This window comes from Peromyscus leucopus, chromosome 11 (genome assembly GCF_004664715.2).
Source record: "Peromyscus leucopus breed LL Stock chromosome 11, UCI_PerLeu_2.1, whole genome shotgun sequence".
Classification (NCBI taxonomy): domain Eukaryota; kingdom Metazoa; phylum Chordata; class Mammalia; order Rodentia; family Cricetidae; genus Peromyscus; species Peromyscus leucopus.
In genome coordinates this window covers 7,723,118-7,740,296 of record NC_051072.1, presented here as the reverse complement: position 1 = coordinate 7,740,296, position 17,179 = coordinate 7,723,118, and positions in this window count along the sequence as shown.

The window sequence follows — 17,179 nt, the reverse complement described above, 5'->3', positions numbered from 1 at the left end:
ACCCCACAGTGACACACTTCCTCCATCAAGGCCACGCCTACTCCAACAAAGCCATACCTCCTAATAGTGCCACTCTTTATGGGGGCCATTTTCATTCAAACTGCCATACTAACAATCTCTAATAGTTCCTCAGCAAATGGAGGGATTTCATGCCCAACTCCCTTCTCCGTGCTGAGACTTGGTGTGGCTTAGGCTTGCACAGGTCTTGTGGATGCTATCACAACCTCTCTGAGTCTCTATGTGCAGCTACTTTGACATGGCCAGAAGACATTGTTTCCTTGTAGTCATTCACTGACTCTGGCTCTTATATTCTTTCTTCTCCCTCTTCTACAATTATCTCTGAGTCTTGAGAGGGAGTTGTGTGGCATATATGTTCCCTCTAAAGCTGAGAGTTATACAATCTCTTATTCTGTACACCTTGGTCAGTTGTGGGTCTCTGTGTTAATCATCATCTACTGCAAATAGAAGCTTCTCAGAGGAGGGTTGTGAAATGAATTGACCCATGGGTATAATATGTCATCAGGAGTCAGTTTCCTACTATGTCCATTTAGCAACATAGCATTAGGTAGTAGATTCTCCTCCTGCAGGGCCAATGACCTATCTTGTCACAGATTCTTGGCTCAATAATGATGTCAAATATGAATTCATCTTGTGGAGTGGAACTTAAATCCAATCAGAAAGTAGTTAATTATCCCCTGCTGTTATCACCACCATTGCACCAGCTGACACGCCTTGCCAGGGTACTGTAGCTCACAGAGCTCACAGCTGAATGAGACGGATGGTTTCTCTTTTTCCTCCAGGAGAGCACATAGCACCTGCCAGTGCTGTGAAAGTTAGGCAGTTGGGAAGAAGCTTTTGGGTCTCAAAAGCTTTATTTCTCTATGTTAGTTTGTTGTTTTGTGAGCAACAGGGTCTTTACCATCAAGTTATGGAAGGTAACCAAGAGCATTGGCAGCCTCTAGTGTTTTGGGAGGGTCTGTATGGGCAACACCTCAAAAAGAAGTAACGAATTCCCAGTACTAGCTTTAATTTTTAGCCTATAGACTTTAGTTTTGCAGGTAAATGGAATGAAATAATCCAGACCCAGAAAGACAAATATAGCTGGAGTTTTCTCTCCAGGTCCTACCAAGCCCTGGCAGTCTGACAGCCCACTTATAAAATAAACACACAGATACTTATATTATTTACAAACTGTATGGCCCTGGCAGGCTTCTTGCTAACTGTTCTTATATCTTAAATTAACCCATTTCTATAAATCTATACCTTGTCACGTGGCTCGTGGCTTACCGGCATCTTCACATGCTGCTTGTCATGGCGACAGCTGGCATTGTCTCCCTGACTCAGCCTTCCACTTCCCATAATTCTCCTCTCTTCTTGTCCCACCTATACTTCCTGCTTGGCCACTGGCCAATCAGTGCTTTATTTATACAGAGTGATATCCACAGCAGACAAATGTCACATGTTTTCTCTCAATGTGTATGTTAGTTTTGAATCTTCAGATATGTTTGCTTCATTCAGAGTATCCATAGAGGTCAGGAAATTACTAATGGGCTATTGGGAGAGGACTCAAGAGAAAGCAGATAATATGCACTGGTATAAAGAGTTAAAAGAGAATAATGGGATGGGAAGGGCTAAATTTGGAGAGGGTATGGGAAGACAGGGTAGAGGAGGGAATATGTAGAGGAATAGATAACACTAAATAACTTTTGAAGTGTTCATATTGAAACCTGCTTCTGTACACACACACACACACACTTGTGTTTTGTTTTGTGAGAACACAATTTGATGCTCTCCGTACAGTGGCATCACTTTGCCATTGGTACTCAGAATGCCGAGCTTAGGAGGGAGCTGAAATGCAGACCAGATCTTGTATACACTCTGTATTAGTTATTTATCTATGGCTGTGATAAAACATCATCACTAAGGCAACTATAGAGGAGTTTATTTGGGGCTTACAACTCTGTAAGGTTAGAGTCCAGTATGATGGAGCAGAAGTAGCATGTGGCATGTGGCTAGAGCAGCAGCGGAGAGTTCATATCTGGAACCACAAACAGAAGGAGTGCATTGGGAATGACATGTGGCTTTTGAAACTTCAAAGCCTACTCCCAGTGACATATACTTCCTTATCAAGGTCACGCCCCTAAAGAACCAAGTATTCAAAGGTTTGAAATTTATAGAGGGACATCTTATTGAAACCACCATCCTATGAAAGCATCCAGTTTAGTTAACATGCATAACAAGCCACAAGAGGTGGCTAAATTTATCATGTCTTTCCATACAAGGTAATTATTTTTATATATCCCCAAATCTGATCACATACATGATTCTCTGAAGCTGCCACTCACTGGCATTAATAGTCTGCTGTCAACAGTCCATATCTCCAGTCCCTTTATTGTATGACTCTACTCTTCCAAATTCAACTGAAAGTCATTTTTAAAGGACCCCGATTCTCCTATACACTGTTCATATGGTGCAAGTTTTCTTGTACAAACTGTGTGGTATATAGTCTGGAGGTGAGGCTTGGCTCCTAATCAGTGTTTGTGGACAGCATTCTTCTAAATCTCTAGCCCTCTCATTCAGAATCATCACTTGATACCTTTCCGAATTGAGTCATCACAGACGTACTTGCTACACATTCATTCACTGAGATTTTTCTTTGATATTTTTCTATGATATTTAACAGATACTCCCCGGTGTTGTTAATGTCCATGTTCATGATACTTCCATTGCCCTCAGATCTCAACACCTCTCTGTTTTCTATTGACCTGTACCTCAACTCTAGCACCATTTTATCCAAAATATGATCTTTCAACATGTGATGAACATATAAGTATTAATGATAAATTTTACATCTCTTTCATACTACATCTTTGAACATCATTATATATGTTCAGTTTGTAAAGCATTTCAGTTTAAACTAATCTTACATTAGTGCTCAGTAGCTACACAAGGGTAGTGACCATAATAATATATATCTCAGCTCTAGACAGTGGCTTTACTCTAGACCTCATGTAATTGGTATCCAAATACCACCATCCATGTTGATTTTTGAGGGTCTTACACATTGATATGACCTCCTGAATTTTTAGCTCATTGACTCTAAGATTCCCAGCCTAAGAGTTACTATGCCTATGAATGTCTGTAACATCCATCCGTTCTTTGTCGTGAAGGTTAGATAGCCATATTCTACCCATTTTTACAATGCCCTTGCAAGTTGCCTCAGTATGTTCATTCTGCCTTCTTTGTACTTGAGCAATGAACTCTTATGCTCAGTTAAACTTAGCCCTTGGTCTGTTCCATGTCTGCACTTTAATAGCTGACTATGGATGGAACAAAATATGTTTACAAGCATCTCTAATGGAATCTCAACATCACCTTGCAATACACTGTACGTCATCTCCCTAAGCAAGGAATTCTCTCATTCTGTGAGACAGCTGCTGGCATTTTTTCCCTCTTCTCAAATGGATTGTATGATTCCTTTTTCAGTTAGAAAATACAGTAGAAGCAGTGAGAAGAGAATAGGCTCACACGGCTCCAGCATGTCCGTTAGTGTAGTGGTCTTTCACTCTCACTCTTCTGCCCATTCTGCTGACATGATGGACAGTGCCCACTCTTATCTCAGGCAGCCTCTCTTCCTGCGCCTGGATCCAAGCTTATCACTATTCCAAGGATTTCTTTCCTGCATCCTTGCCTCCGTCCCTCACATTATCAATTGCTATGTCTTCACTAGACCCACATCATTAGCATTTGGAAGGGCAATAATGTATTTGTGTTAAAGGAAAAGAATCCTCCATTGACATTAGAATATCTCCCAGGAACTGCTTCACCTCTTTGCTTCCCATTTTAAGCAAAATTCCTGTAATTTGACTGACTGTATTGCCACCTCTTACACTTCTGTCTAGGTTTTCACTTAATATCTTTTATTTAGGTTTGTCACCACATGCACTGGGCATTCTCTTATCAAAGTCACCAGTCACTGGCTTGCATCTTCCTAGACCCACTGTAATTTCCTCATCCTTTTTACTTGAAGTGTTAGCATATCTGACACAGCCTTTCAAGTCTGAGAACAATCTATTAGCATTTAAAACAAAACCAAACAACCATGCCCACCCCCAACCAAACAAAATCAACCGAACAACAACAAAACCAAAAAACCTAGGGCAGGCAAGCTGGAAATTTTGCAGCTGCCCAGAGGGGAAGATGAAGATAGAGAAGGAAAAAAAGAAAACTCCTTGCCATTTGAGGAGAGCTGGTCAGAAGATCGGCAGCATGGTGGAGAGATGAGCTTCAGAGAGTAGTTGAAAGGTGAAGCATGAGTAGGCTTTGGGCAACATCTGAAAGACAGGACAGACGAGAAGAAAAAGACAAAGCTACACTGTTCCGAGTCAGGAACCAGAAAGGCAGGCAGCCCCAGCTGAGCCTCAGGGCAGCTCTTAGACGCTGCACTGGGGCTCAGAAGGAAAAGGCAAGTCTGCCTTTCTAGGGGCACTTTCTTCATCAGGTCCTTGATATGCCCAAGGGAAATAACTGAAAGAACGCATCATCAGCACGCAGGGCTCTCGCTGAGCACTCATCTGAGCTCCAGATGCTTCAAACCAATAACCTCACCCACTCTGTCCGTGAAGTCTAAATGGTATCGAAAACCTTACATTTCTAACTCAGACACAAGCATTTAGCTAGGTTTACAGTACCAGGCATGACTTCCCTCCTATCAAGTGGGCCTTAAGTCCAGTTAGACAGGGTTTTTTTTTTCCTCCCAAAACAAAATGCCTCTATCATACCATTGGAGAGATCTGACTGGATCAGTAATTGCTGTGGTTCATAGCTGGGTAGGACTATTGACGGCTATTCCCCCTTGTCTGCTTGCATAGCACCTTCCTCTACTATGAGAGCTGGTCCTCAGGGAAGAAGAATCCAAGTCATTTCCATATTGATTCCTTCAAGTTCTGAGTTTAAACTGTGTGGTGTCTTCAGCAATAGGGTCTTACCTTCAAGTAGTAGGAGGCAGCCAAGGCCAATGGCAATAGCCTGTATTGTTTTAGGTGCCTGTTGGACCATCTTGATCAAAGACTGGAAAGGAGGTTTCTCATGCCTGGCACTGGGGGTTTTGTTAGATAGTCTATATAGCATTATCACTTTATGTGCATAACTCCATCATATATATATATATATATATATATATATATATATATATATATATATATTTAGTTTGTGTGTGTGCGTGTGTACACATATGTATATGATGTGTTTTGATCAAATCTATCCCTATTCCCTCCACTCCAACTCTTGCCATGTACCCCCTACCACTTTTCCCTCCCAACTTCATGTAGTCTTTTAAAAACCCACTGAATCCAGTTGGCATTGCCAATATGCATGTGGCCCTCCACTGTATCACAGGTTTCACATCTGATTCCTTGTTTATTTATTTGGAATTTGGGTTTATTTTGACTCATATCACTTATTGACACCTAAGATTACTTTCTATATTTATTTGCTTACTTTTCTTTAACCTTGTCTAGAATTTAGTTATGTGAATATAGGGACTTAGTCTATTTCGTTTACTTATATACCCTTAGATCTAGAAAGAGACCTTTGATAAGCAATTTGTGCTCAGTATTTGCTGAACAAATGACTGAGTCTGAACTCATTTTCTAATATCAATACACTAACTTATAGATGATTACTGTGTGGTTTTACATAATATATGTGTCAAATCATATTTCAGGATCAACAATTTTGCTATCATGAAGGTATCAAGTAAAACAGATATTACTCTTTGCTTCAAAGCAATGTAAAGTTGAATTCTTCATATTCATGTTATATGACTGTTTCAGTTAGAGTTGCTATTGCTATGATGAAACACCATGACCCAAGCAACTTGGCAATGAAAGGGTTTATTTGCTTACAGTTCATCAAAAGCAATGAAGGCAAAAACTGAAGCAGGACAGGAACCTGGAGGCAGGAGCTGATGTAGAGGTCATGGAGGGGTGCTGCTCACTGGCTTGCTAATTATGGCTTACTCAGCCTGCTTTTTACAGAACCTAGGACCACCATATTAGGGATGGAACCACCCACAATGGACTGGGCCCTATCCCATTAATCACTAATTAAGAAAATGCCCTACAGGCTTGCCTACAGTCTGATATTCTGGGGGTATTTTTTAAATTGAGGTTCCTGCCTCTCAAATGACTTCAGTTTGTGTTAAGTTGACATAAAGCTATGTAACACAGGGACAGTATTTCATGTTTTCACGACAAGAAGAACAATTTCTGAAATAAAAAGATAATTGGAATAGTAATTTTTCTTTACTATTTGGTAGGACTCAAAAGCTAATAACTACACTCAACTAGGAACACTGCCGTTGAGACAGGACAAAAGCCTACGCAAAGGAAAACTGTGTCGTGAGGGAAAAGCTGCACAATGGTCAAGCAAGAGCAAACAATGTGGCCACCATGACCACTAGGAGTTTGTCAAGGCCAGAAGGAAGAGGCAGTAACTTGAATGGATAAAAGTAAAAACCACAGCTGGTAGAAATTATTTTTATAAAGCATTTGAGTGGGAGGCCACTAGGCAATAAGGAGTTATATAGGTTTCTTGAGCATGGTGTTTGAGATCTACAACCCTGAGGGGATGTGAATGAGGAACTAATGCATGAGGAATGAATTTGTAGATTTATTTTTGACCTAGACATCATGTGCAGTCATCTGGATAAGGTCATTGGACATCTCTCATTTACACAGTGTGAGAATTTACCTTTTTTAACCTGTGAAGTCGATACGCTTTTGAAAGAAGCTAATGTAACCACATTTCTTCTTGGCTTCATTTGAGCAAATGCTGGAATTTCCAGGGCAGACAGGAAGAAAGCTAAGTAATCCATCATGGTTGAATTTATTCTGGAGGCAAAAAGAGTGAGCTGAGGAGAGTACATGAATAACTTGCCTTTTTGTGAAGTCGCATTTTTTTTGAGAATAACATGAGTAATATTCTCCTCATGTTGATCCCAAATTCACTCTTTGTATTTTAGACAGATATGCTGTAATATTTCCATGCAAACTTATGATTGTATGAGATTTGCTTTCAAATAGTCTAGGGGCCTAGAATTATGGTGGTGGTTATAGATGAAGGAAAATTGCTGAAGCAAGAAATGTATTAAGCTCCTTTTCTACTCTTATATATATTTGAAGCCTTTCATATCTAATGCAAGCAATGGAGACAGTAACAAACATCTAGGAATTAAGCTGACTTTTCACGATGCTCTCAGTAAATAGGAAAAATAAAAGCTCCAAACTTTTCTAAAGACAAGCAGTTTGTACTGATGGCTTGTGATGCCCATTTCCTGCATCCTCAGTCTCCCTGGGGGTCAATCATGTGTCTGCAGTCTGAAGAAATGAAAGAACTTCAAGACTGAGAAGAAAGGAACAAGACAAGCATGTTGGTACTGCCTGAGGTCTGAGCGTCCTTCCCACCCATACACCTTGTAAACTCCATCGTCTTGAAGCCCCTGACTGGGGCCCACTGGATCCTGAAAAGCCTGGCCTGTAGATGCTTGCAGTCAACTACCAGAGTCTATCTGTGTGTCTGCCTTCTGAGTTGCTATGTATCCACGCCCCTGAAATTTTTCTTCAGCATGAGCCTCTACATTTGCCTTTGACATAATTTCCAATCTATCAAGAGTACTCCTTTCAATTATGACTTTGATACATACCTGGCTTGAAGACACTGCTTGATATCACCAGAACCATTGGCTTCTCTCCTATATCTGTTGCCTTGTGGGAGTTAAACACCCATCTGGAGGCTTGGTGTCATTTGTTCTGGCAAAGTATTGTAGGCTGCCATAGACAGGAGGAAGACTCTCACCCCTAACTTTAAGTTTAGAAGGGCATGGCATTTCCTAGTAATGGAGCAGAAAATCATGCCACCACCTTCTTAAGCTTACAACACTTAGGCCTGACACCTGAGATTCCTCGAATTTGCACAGTAAACCCTATTGGAATTTCACTTTCAATGGCTTAGAGAATTTGAAGAAGATATTAATAATCAATCATTTATGAGAAAGTAGTGGTCTCTTACCTTTTTGATAAGTTTTATAGTATCCAAAGGCTTGGAATATACTTTGTATGGACTTTAAAATTATTTTACTTATCTATTCTTTAAGAATTTAATGTGATATGTACAATGTACTTTGGTCATATCCACCTTACTCCCCCTCTCCCAAATCTCCTTTCTCCCCATAACCTCTCACAACTTCATATCCTTCTTTTTTTTTTTTTTTGGTTTTTCGAGACAGGGTTTCTCTGTGTAGCTTTGCGCCTTTCCTGGAGCTCACTTGGTAGCCCAGGCTGGCCTCGAACTCACAGAGATCCGCCTGCCTCTGCCTCCCGAGTGCTGGGATTAAAGGCGTGCGCCACCAACGCCCGGCGATATCCTTCTTCTGTATGGACTTTTAAGAGGTTTTATATGGGGGTGGGGCGTGAGGCTTCAACTATAAACAAAGAACCATGGGCAACTAAGGATACAGAGGGTAGGAGAAAGTTTTCCTCAAGGAAGAGCACAACAATTGGTTATCCAGCGCCAAATGGTCTGCAGTCCTTTTAGGGAATAACTTCATTTGCTTAAATTGGAAGTTTTGACCATCAAGTCCAACTGCTTTACTATGATGATAGATTATTTTGATTTTTCAAACAATTCTGTTAGGATTTTGATTTGTCTTTATTTGAATGTGGCCAGATGATTATATCTAACTAGTTTGAGAGATAAAGACTTTTTCTCTTCTCTGTGGATATGTATTACATAACAGTTAAATATGGGGAAGCTCTTATAAGAGAAAATGGGTTGAATTACCATTCATTAATGACTGGCAATATTATATAACTTATGTTGGAAAAAAATTACAAACTTCTAAAATAACCATGTTGTAATCTGCTTCTTCCTACGTGTGTGTGTACATGTGTGTGAAATACATTGATTCACTTGTAATGATAAAATAATGTAAACTAATTTTCATTCAGATTTGTAAAAGAAGGGATAATTTTTCAATAAGTGAATCTTTATATTAAAAGGAAGAGCAATATCTCTAATACTGTAAATAACTACTGTTTGGTTTTATTTTTTAAGATTTATTTATTTATTATGTATACAGAAGAGGGTGCCAGATCTCATTACAGATGGTTGGGATCCACCATGTGGGTGCTGGGAGTTGAACTCAGGACCTCTGGAAGAGCAGTCAGTGCTTTTAACCTCTGAGTCATCTCTCCAGTCCCCTGGTTTTATTTTTTAAAAGAAAACTAAAGGGATGCCTTTAGAATCTGAACTATTTCAAATGTATGTTAGTATTTAGTCTGTATCAAATATAAAATTTAGTAATATCCATGAATATTCAAGGTCAAATGCTGATTTAAAATATTATAAATATTTATGAAGTGTGTGTGTGGGAAGAAGAAGGAGAAAGGGAGAGGGAGGGAGGAACAGAGTGAGGGAGAGACAGAAAGAGAGGGAGAGACTCATGAATGACTAATAAACTGCCCTAAAGAAGAAAGAGGAAATAGCACTCTATAGCCTCCTGGGGAGATGACTTAAAAGAGGGTGTCAGGAATTTAAGTTCTCAATGCCTACCACATTTGTGCTTTACACAAATGCATGATAATGAACAGCACACATTGCATGCTAGGACTATAGCAAGATTTGTATGCCCATGCCCCCAGGTATGAGTCATCACAGAGAACATTTTAATTCCCTCATTGGAACACGTGATTGTGACTATAAACAGATATCAGCATAATTATAGATTCATTAATACCCATGGATGAAGCAAGTGCGATTGTAAGTGTTAATGATTTCTTCTTCCTTCCTCCCTGTCGGCTCTGCCTCTCCCTTGGTTAAATGCTATCCTTTTAATCAGTCTTGATTGCTTTGCTTTGAGCTGAGACTTCCTAAGGAACTCCTCAGAGGCGCATTGTTTTGCGGGAGACAGCTGTTCTTTACTAGAGCAGACTGACGAGAGTTATATATAGTGATGATAATAATAAATTGTGTATACAAACACATAGACCACAGGGGGCTCCACCAACGAGCATTTGAGTTTCATGTGATACTTTCTTCTGCACTGACAACCTGCCCACTCCAGCTGCTGCAATGACCCCCGGTAGCTGGCAGAAAGTCAGAGATTCTCTCCTCAACTTCCATGACCGCTTGGCAGTTTCCTGAATAGTTTATCCATGATTTAAATTTCCCTCCCCAGCTTTATTTAATAGAAACTCTCTGAAGATTTTAATTCTGCTGTTATTCTGTGAATATGAAACAATTTCTAAATAAGTTCCATTTCTAAAAATGCAGTATGTGTGAAATTAATATATTTGTAAAGTTCAACTATAAAGTACCAGTGACTGGAAAAAATGGGGACTTTGGTAGAAATGTACTGGTTAGCGTTTCTTGTCATTTTAATGTAGGGTGATTATATCTTATTGTGATTTCGATTTGTTTCCCCAAAGATTAGTGAGGTCAGGTATTTTTCATATTGGTTGGCCATTTGCATGTTCTTTCTGAGATATGGCTGCTCAAGTCATTTTCCTGTTATCAAATCAGATTATTTATTTTGGCCTTTTTATTTTTGCTCTGGTTTGGATAAATGTGTATTAGTACAGCCACTTTAATAAAGAATATGGAGGTTGCAAAATAAAACAAAACACTTAAAATGAATGAACTATGTTGTAATCCAGCAATTTTATCATGGGGCATTTATCCAAAGAAAATGAACTCTCTATCAAGAGATATAGTCCCATTTATTCAAACACTGGCCACCAAGACATGACATCACCAAGGTGTTCATCACCTAGATGAATGGATAAACCAAATAACACACACACACACCCCACACACAAATGGAATTCTATCCACTCAAAATAAAAAATAAAAATCTAAACATCCAAACATGGAAAGAACTAGAAACAGTACTAAGCTAAGTGAAATAAACCACAGCTAAATAGACAAGTACTGTATGATCTTACACACACTCATGAAACTAGTAAGAACAGTAGTCACTGAAGTCCAAGGGAGGAAGAGAAGAGACAAATATGGTAAAAACTGGATAGTAGGTCCTAAGTTACAGCCAGATACCACAAAAATGTAAATGTTTAAGGTGAAATATAAACTAATCATCTCGAGTCAATACACAGTATAGAAATTCCAAACCGCCACACTGTTCTCCATAAAGATGCATAATTATATCAATGAAATTTAAAAATGTATTTAGGAAGAAAAGTATAATCAAATCCTCATTATTATGTTTAACTATTAATGTTTAAAATCAACTTTGACTGGAAATTCAAGGTTCTTGTCACAGAACCTGAAATAAATACATACAAGAATCAGAGATCATCTATTTGAAATAACACGTGATTCATCTCATTTTAGGCACCTTCCCATGTACTATGCATATGTCACTATCAATCTATTCAGATTGCCCAGACACAATGACAAATGTCCCCTCTTAACACTGTATGGAACATCACTAAAGCAGAAAACAATAGTTCACCATACTGGCCTTTCAATAACCATCTCTTTGGAAGCTGACAGTGGTAGGGAAGGGCACAGCATTTACCCTATGGCGAGATCTCATCAGGGGCTCGGGTGTTTAGTCATTTTCATGTCTCCCTAAGTTATTTGTCTTTATATTATCCATTTTTCATCCCCGTGGAGAATCCTGTGCCCCTTTCATGAATGGCCCTTTGTTTTGTGCATCGGTATGGAGTATCCAAGCATCTTTTCTAAACTACAATTTGCCTGGATCATATAGACTTGGTCTACATCATCCCATTGGATCCATTTGGGCAGGGTGAACTTAGGGGCCCTTTCTCTAAAGATGGAGTACCTGTGTCTGTCTGTCGTTTGCCTCATTCACTTAGTGGCATGGTCTCCTGTTCCTTCCATGTTTCAGTAAATTACAAGTTTTTTGCTTTTGTCTTTTGAGTGGATGGCATTCCAGTGTGTGATTGTGAGTGTGTGTGTGCACGCACGTGGGGGGGTTATCATGTGACATTTTATTTACCCTTTCATCTAGTGATAGTCACTCTTGTTGAAGCTATGTCTTGGTGAATAGTGCTTAAATAAATATGAGACTTTATATCTTGGTACACTGATTTAACTTCCTTTGGGTAAATATCCAGCAACAAAATTTCTGGCTCATGAGGATGTTCATTCTCTTTAGTGTTTAGGATTCTTCGTAATGTCCCTGCTGGTTACACTGAATATGGTACCCAAGGATGATGTGATCTATAACTGCAATGAAAATGACTGTCATTCTGGCTGGCCTGCCTTTTCCTGATACCTAGCCTGTATCTGTATCCCTGGCAGTTCTCTCTGGATACACTGTAGTAGAGGCTACACTAGTTAAGTTGGATATGATATGTAGCATCTCTGACTTTAGGATAATGGGAAAACTTTGGGATGAGGTGGAGTTGAGTCCTACTTTTTGTTTTTCTTGTACCTCTAATGTGACCTAAATGAATCCCCCTCCTCTGGTATGTATGAAAGAAGACATTTGAAGGGCATGTTTCATGTCAGAGTCTTACGTCCCCCTTTTGCTCTCTTGTTCAGCTGACCTCCCTCTAGTTTTGTAAGAGTTTGGTTAGATGGTACACTTTGAGTACTGCCTGGCAGAGCTCAGTGGGTCTCAATGGTGGAACACACAATCAGACGTATATTCTGATCAAACAACCATGACTAACGGCAGAGCTCAAATCACGATGGTGTACACTCCTGGTTGGTTACAATAGCTGTTAGAAATGATTTAAATGTTAAGTTCTTGTGCATATTTCATTCACTTCTAATTTGCTTTGTAATAATCATGGATGATGCATGAATTAAACTTGAGTGACTAAAAATCAGACCCTTTATGCGGCTTCAATCTCAACTTCTAAGAGATCCAGTGCTTGTTCATGCATTGAAGGAGGTGTTGGTCCATTAGGGCTTAGTAATTCCACTCCCCAGCTATTTCAGCATAGCTGGCGTAACCCCACCACTCCCCCCCCCCCATCTACTCTTTAACATTTCTTGTCTTTTTCTTTGCCTCGGGTAGAAAGTTTATGTGGATTTATACCCCTGGGTCTCCTTAGCCAATCTAAATGGGCATGGCCAAAGAGAAACATTGATGAGGATGCAGAAGGGAGACAGAGGACAGGGTGATTTTCTTTCCCTGAAAAGGATTCCACTGGCAACAGCAGCCAGGACTCTTCTTGCAAGGTTCCAGCTCTCAATGAGCTATTTCAGTCCCAACTGCTGTCATGCCCCAGGACTGGTAAAGGCTTTGTGTTGCTGCTGTCCTGATGCTCACCATTCCTTGTTTCTTCCTTTAGGTCTTCACACAGTTTGAACATTCCTGTTCTTAAAGTCTCTGTATTTGAGTCACCTGGTGACAATTCTGTTTCTTGAAAAGATTCAGTCTTCACGGTCAGTTCTCTCAATTCTCTAGAAGGTCATCGGTTGGAACCAAGCTTCTTTGTCTATGTATGCTTCGATAACAGAGTACCTAAGTTAGGATAATTTTTAAATATCAGAAATTTATTCCGCATGGTTATGGGTGCTGAAAATCCTAAGGTAAAAGAGTTTTCCTCGCTGCTGAAGGGCTATTCTCAAGATAGAGAGAACACTGAATCCACATGACAGAAATCAGAAGGTCAAGCTATTCAAATGTGGCATAAAACCTTTATAATAGCAACACACAATTGCATTCACAGGGAATAGATCTCCTGTTTAAATACCTACTAAAATCTCGAATGCCTCCATCACATAGGTAACTTGTGAATTTTAGAATGAACACATTCAAACTGTAGTACCCAGATTCTCAGTTCTATTTTTAGACCATTTAACACTTAAGATAAAAGTCTTCCAGCTAAGACTCCACATGATAAATGCCAACATGAAATGTTTCCTTTTTGTCTCAATAAAATGTCATTGGTAAATATGAAATTTTCCTATAAACTGGGAATGCCTTTTAGGTAGTAGCTGGGGTTTGTGTTGTATATAAATGGAGAAGATTACAGCCAGTGGTCATGGGTGGGGCCAGGGGTTTCCAGATTTTTGAGCCCTCATTAAAAGGATTGAAATGTGGTGATACTTTATTTGTGCTGAAATGTGATATTTTATGTATATGTTAATAAATAAAGTTGCCTGGGGACCAGAGGTCAAATAGCCATAAGTAGAAGTCAGGTGGTGGTAGCCCATGCCCTTAATCCCACATGGCAGGCAGAGTCTCTGTGTGGTCAAGGACACAGCCAAGCGTGGTAACACGAGCCTTTAATTCCAGTACCAATCATAGAGATCTGGAGATCTATATAGGCAGGCAGTGATGAGGAAGTCATGTGGCTGGGCTTAGAACCAATGAGAAGGCAGAATAGGAAGGCAATAAAAACACAGGTTACACAGGAAGAAGCTCTCTCTGTGGAAGCTACTCCTGGTGGTAAGCTAAGGCTAGTTGTGGCTCTTGCTCTGATCTCTTTAGCTATTACCTCTGTATTTGGCTCTGTGTTTCTTATTTAATAAGACTGTTTAGAAATTCATCTACATTAAAATAAAGTCTCACATATATTTGTGAAAATAGCAAGGAAACTCTATAAGCAAAGTAATAAAAAGACAAGAACATACTGTGTGAGGGGGGGCAGCGGACCACATAAGATATGCAAGGGTCTTGGTTATTGTTTTAGAATTTGTTGTGGGATTCAAGAGGATGTGTTTATTTTGCTAAGGGCCTCTGAGTGGTAGATTAGGTCATACAATCATTTTTCTACTGTGCATGTCCCTTTTCACAATGCATCTGATTTAATCATATGCACATCCAATTATGTACAGGCAGAAGATGGCTAATAATTTTCCCTCAAAGTTCATTTGAGAACATGCTTTTACCTTATTGTTCATGCACTCAAAACTGGTTCAAGGAAGATTGGCTTTTCCATTCCTCTACCTGGTATAACAAGAGTATGAGCAAATAGAATCTAAGTTTGATGATTGTCAAGGGGAGGAAAAACTTATCCCAGTGGTTTGAGAGGGATGCACCTGTAGCTGGCTGGGTTCCAGGTTTGTTAAGTGCCTTGTTTGGAGAGGGATGTGTGTGTGTGTGTGTGTGTGTGTGTGTGTGTGTGTGTGTGTGTGTGCATAGTACATGCAGATGAAGAGGCAGGCTGCCAAGGGCACTATTAGAAGATGAGGGGGTACATAACACAAGCCAAGGAGAGTCCCAGGTCACTGAGTCCAGGGGTCTTCCGGCAGAAGTCAAATGAAGAAAGATTAAGGAAAATTGAGAGCTGTGCACATGTATGTAATACTGAAATCACCACACTATGGGAAAAATTCTGTTAGATATGTAGATGGAAAGGTGACATGACTGTTCAGAGAATTTAAGAAAGCTGAGAAACAGAGCATGAAAGGACAAAGCATTTTATATGTGCATGAAAGTCAGGGTTTTACAAGATCTCATTATTTGAGCTAAACGTCCTTTCAATCTTTCCAAAGTCTGAGTGAGGAAAGACAACCACTTTTAAAATTGCCTGAGATTTTTATGGAAGAAATTAATGATATGTAAGAAAGCTTTATTAACCAAAAACTGATGATTTTTTTGAGAGATTTAAAAGAGTACAACTTAGCCGAAAGATTAAAATTAAAAAGGAAGGGAGTGCATGTAAATAACTTTTTAAAAATCAGAACACTGCCATACAGCAGAATGGTCGGGTCAGTTGAGAAGCATTGCCAATAATGTAGGTATCAAATAAAGAGGCTTCAGAAAAAACAGCAAATGTGTCATAAACTGCAACAATTTTTTATGAATCATTCTCAAATCAATATTCAGAACTTTTGCTAATTTTTCTTGTAGAAAAGGACAAAGAATGTACACTATTCAGTATGTTGTCACCGAAAAGGAATCATTGCCATTTCAAATGAGCCTTCAGAATCCCCAAGAAGCCACCCTCAGTGATACTAATGTGATGCAAAACATTTTGTGGTTAACAAGAGCTGAACAGTTCAACTTTTATTGTGAATTGAATCATGTCCTCTATTGGTGAAATTATTAAGGCCACTCCACATAGTTAAAAGGGAGATTTATTTAGTGGGTAACTTACAAATGAAGGGATAGGTAGGTGGTGGGTTCTGGAAAAGATGCAGCGCAGTCCGGCAGTGTTCTCTGGAGAACTCTCCTTGGTCTACCTCTAGCGTCCAGGTCCAGGAAACAAGAGCGTGGCATGTCCCGATCTTGGGTCTTTAGGAATCTCCCTTGGCGCTGCCTTGTAGGCGTGACAGTTACCAAAGCCTCAATGGGGGTTGGGACTTCCAGACCAAAACTGAAATGGCTACCCACTGCGTCTCCCCCTTTTTGTCCAAATAAGAAGGTTCTAACTTAATACAGGATTATATACAAAGGAATGGTTATCAAATATTGTCCAGGAGTAATGAGGGATAATGACCTAGATAAGATGGAACTACAATCAATGCAAACAATATCAAGCAAGAAACACATACTAAAATCCAGAGAAGTCTAGAGCATAGGTAAATGGTATGTTACAAAGATCATTCCAAAAGGTGTTCTATCCTAAAGACCCTGAATCTAATACTTACTATGTTCTATCTAAGATATATATATATATATATATACATACATACACTAAGTTGTAACTATAATTGCTAGTCTTCAATCTCATCAAAGACCTGAGAAGGAATATAATGGTACCTGAGAAATGGTAGATGATGTAAGCAACTTTTGGGAATCTTGCAAGAGTAGACTGAGACAGCTGGCAGCCTGGACAGTCACCTAATGTTTTTCAGCATTGTTGGTGCATTCAAATTGGCTACAGGCCTAGAGTATCTGACAGACTATTTTCAGAAGCAGGAAATCTGAAAGACCATCTTACCCTGTCTTGGCAGAATACAGCGGTCGCTTTCCTTGTGTTCCACTTGTCCAGAAAGGACAGCATTGGATTTGTACTGTCAGCAGTTGAGGCAAGGGTAGTTCTTTGCCCAGTAGGTCATTTTGTGCCAAGAAGACAAACTTCCAAATGGAAATGTCTTAGAAGCCCAACATTCTCTTGGGATCAAATTGGTGCTGCCAGGAGCAATTGTATCTCACGTCAACAGAATTCTAAGTTATTTAAATGCCACATTCTCTAGGTCTATGAAGTGTTTGAAGATTAACTGTCCA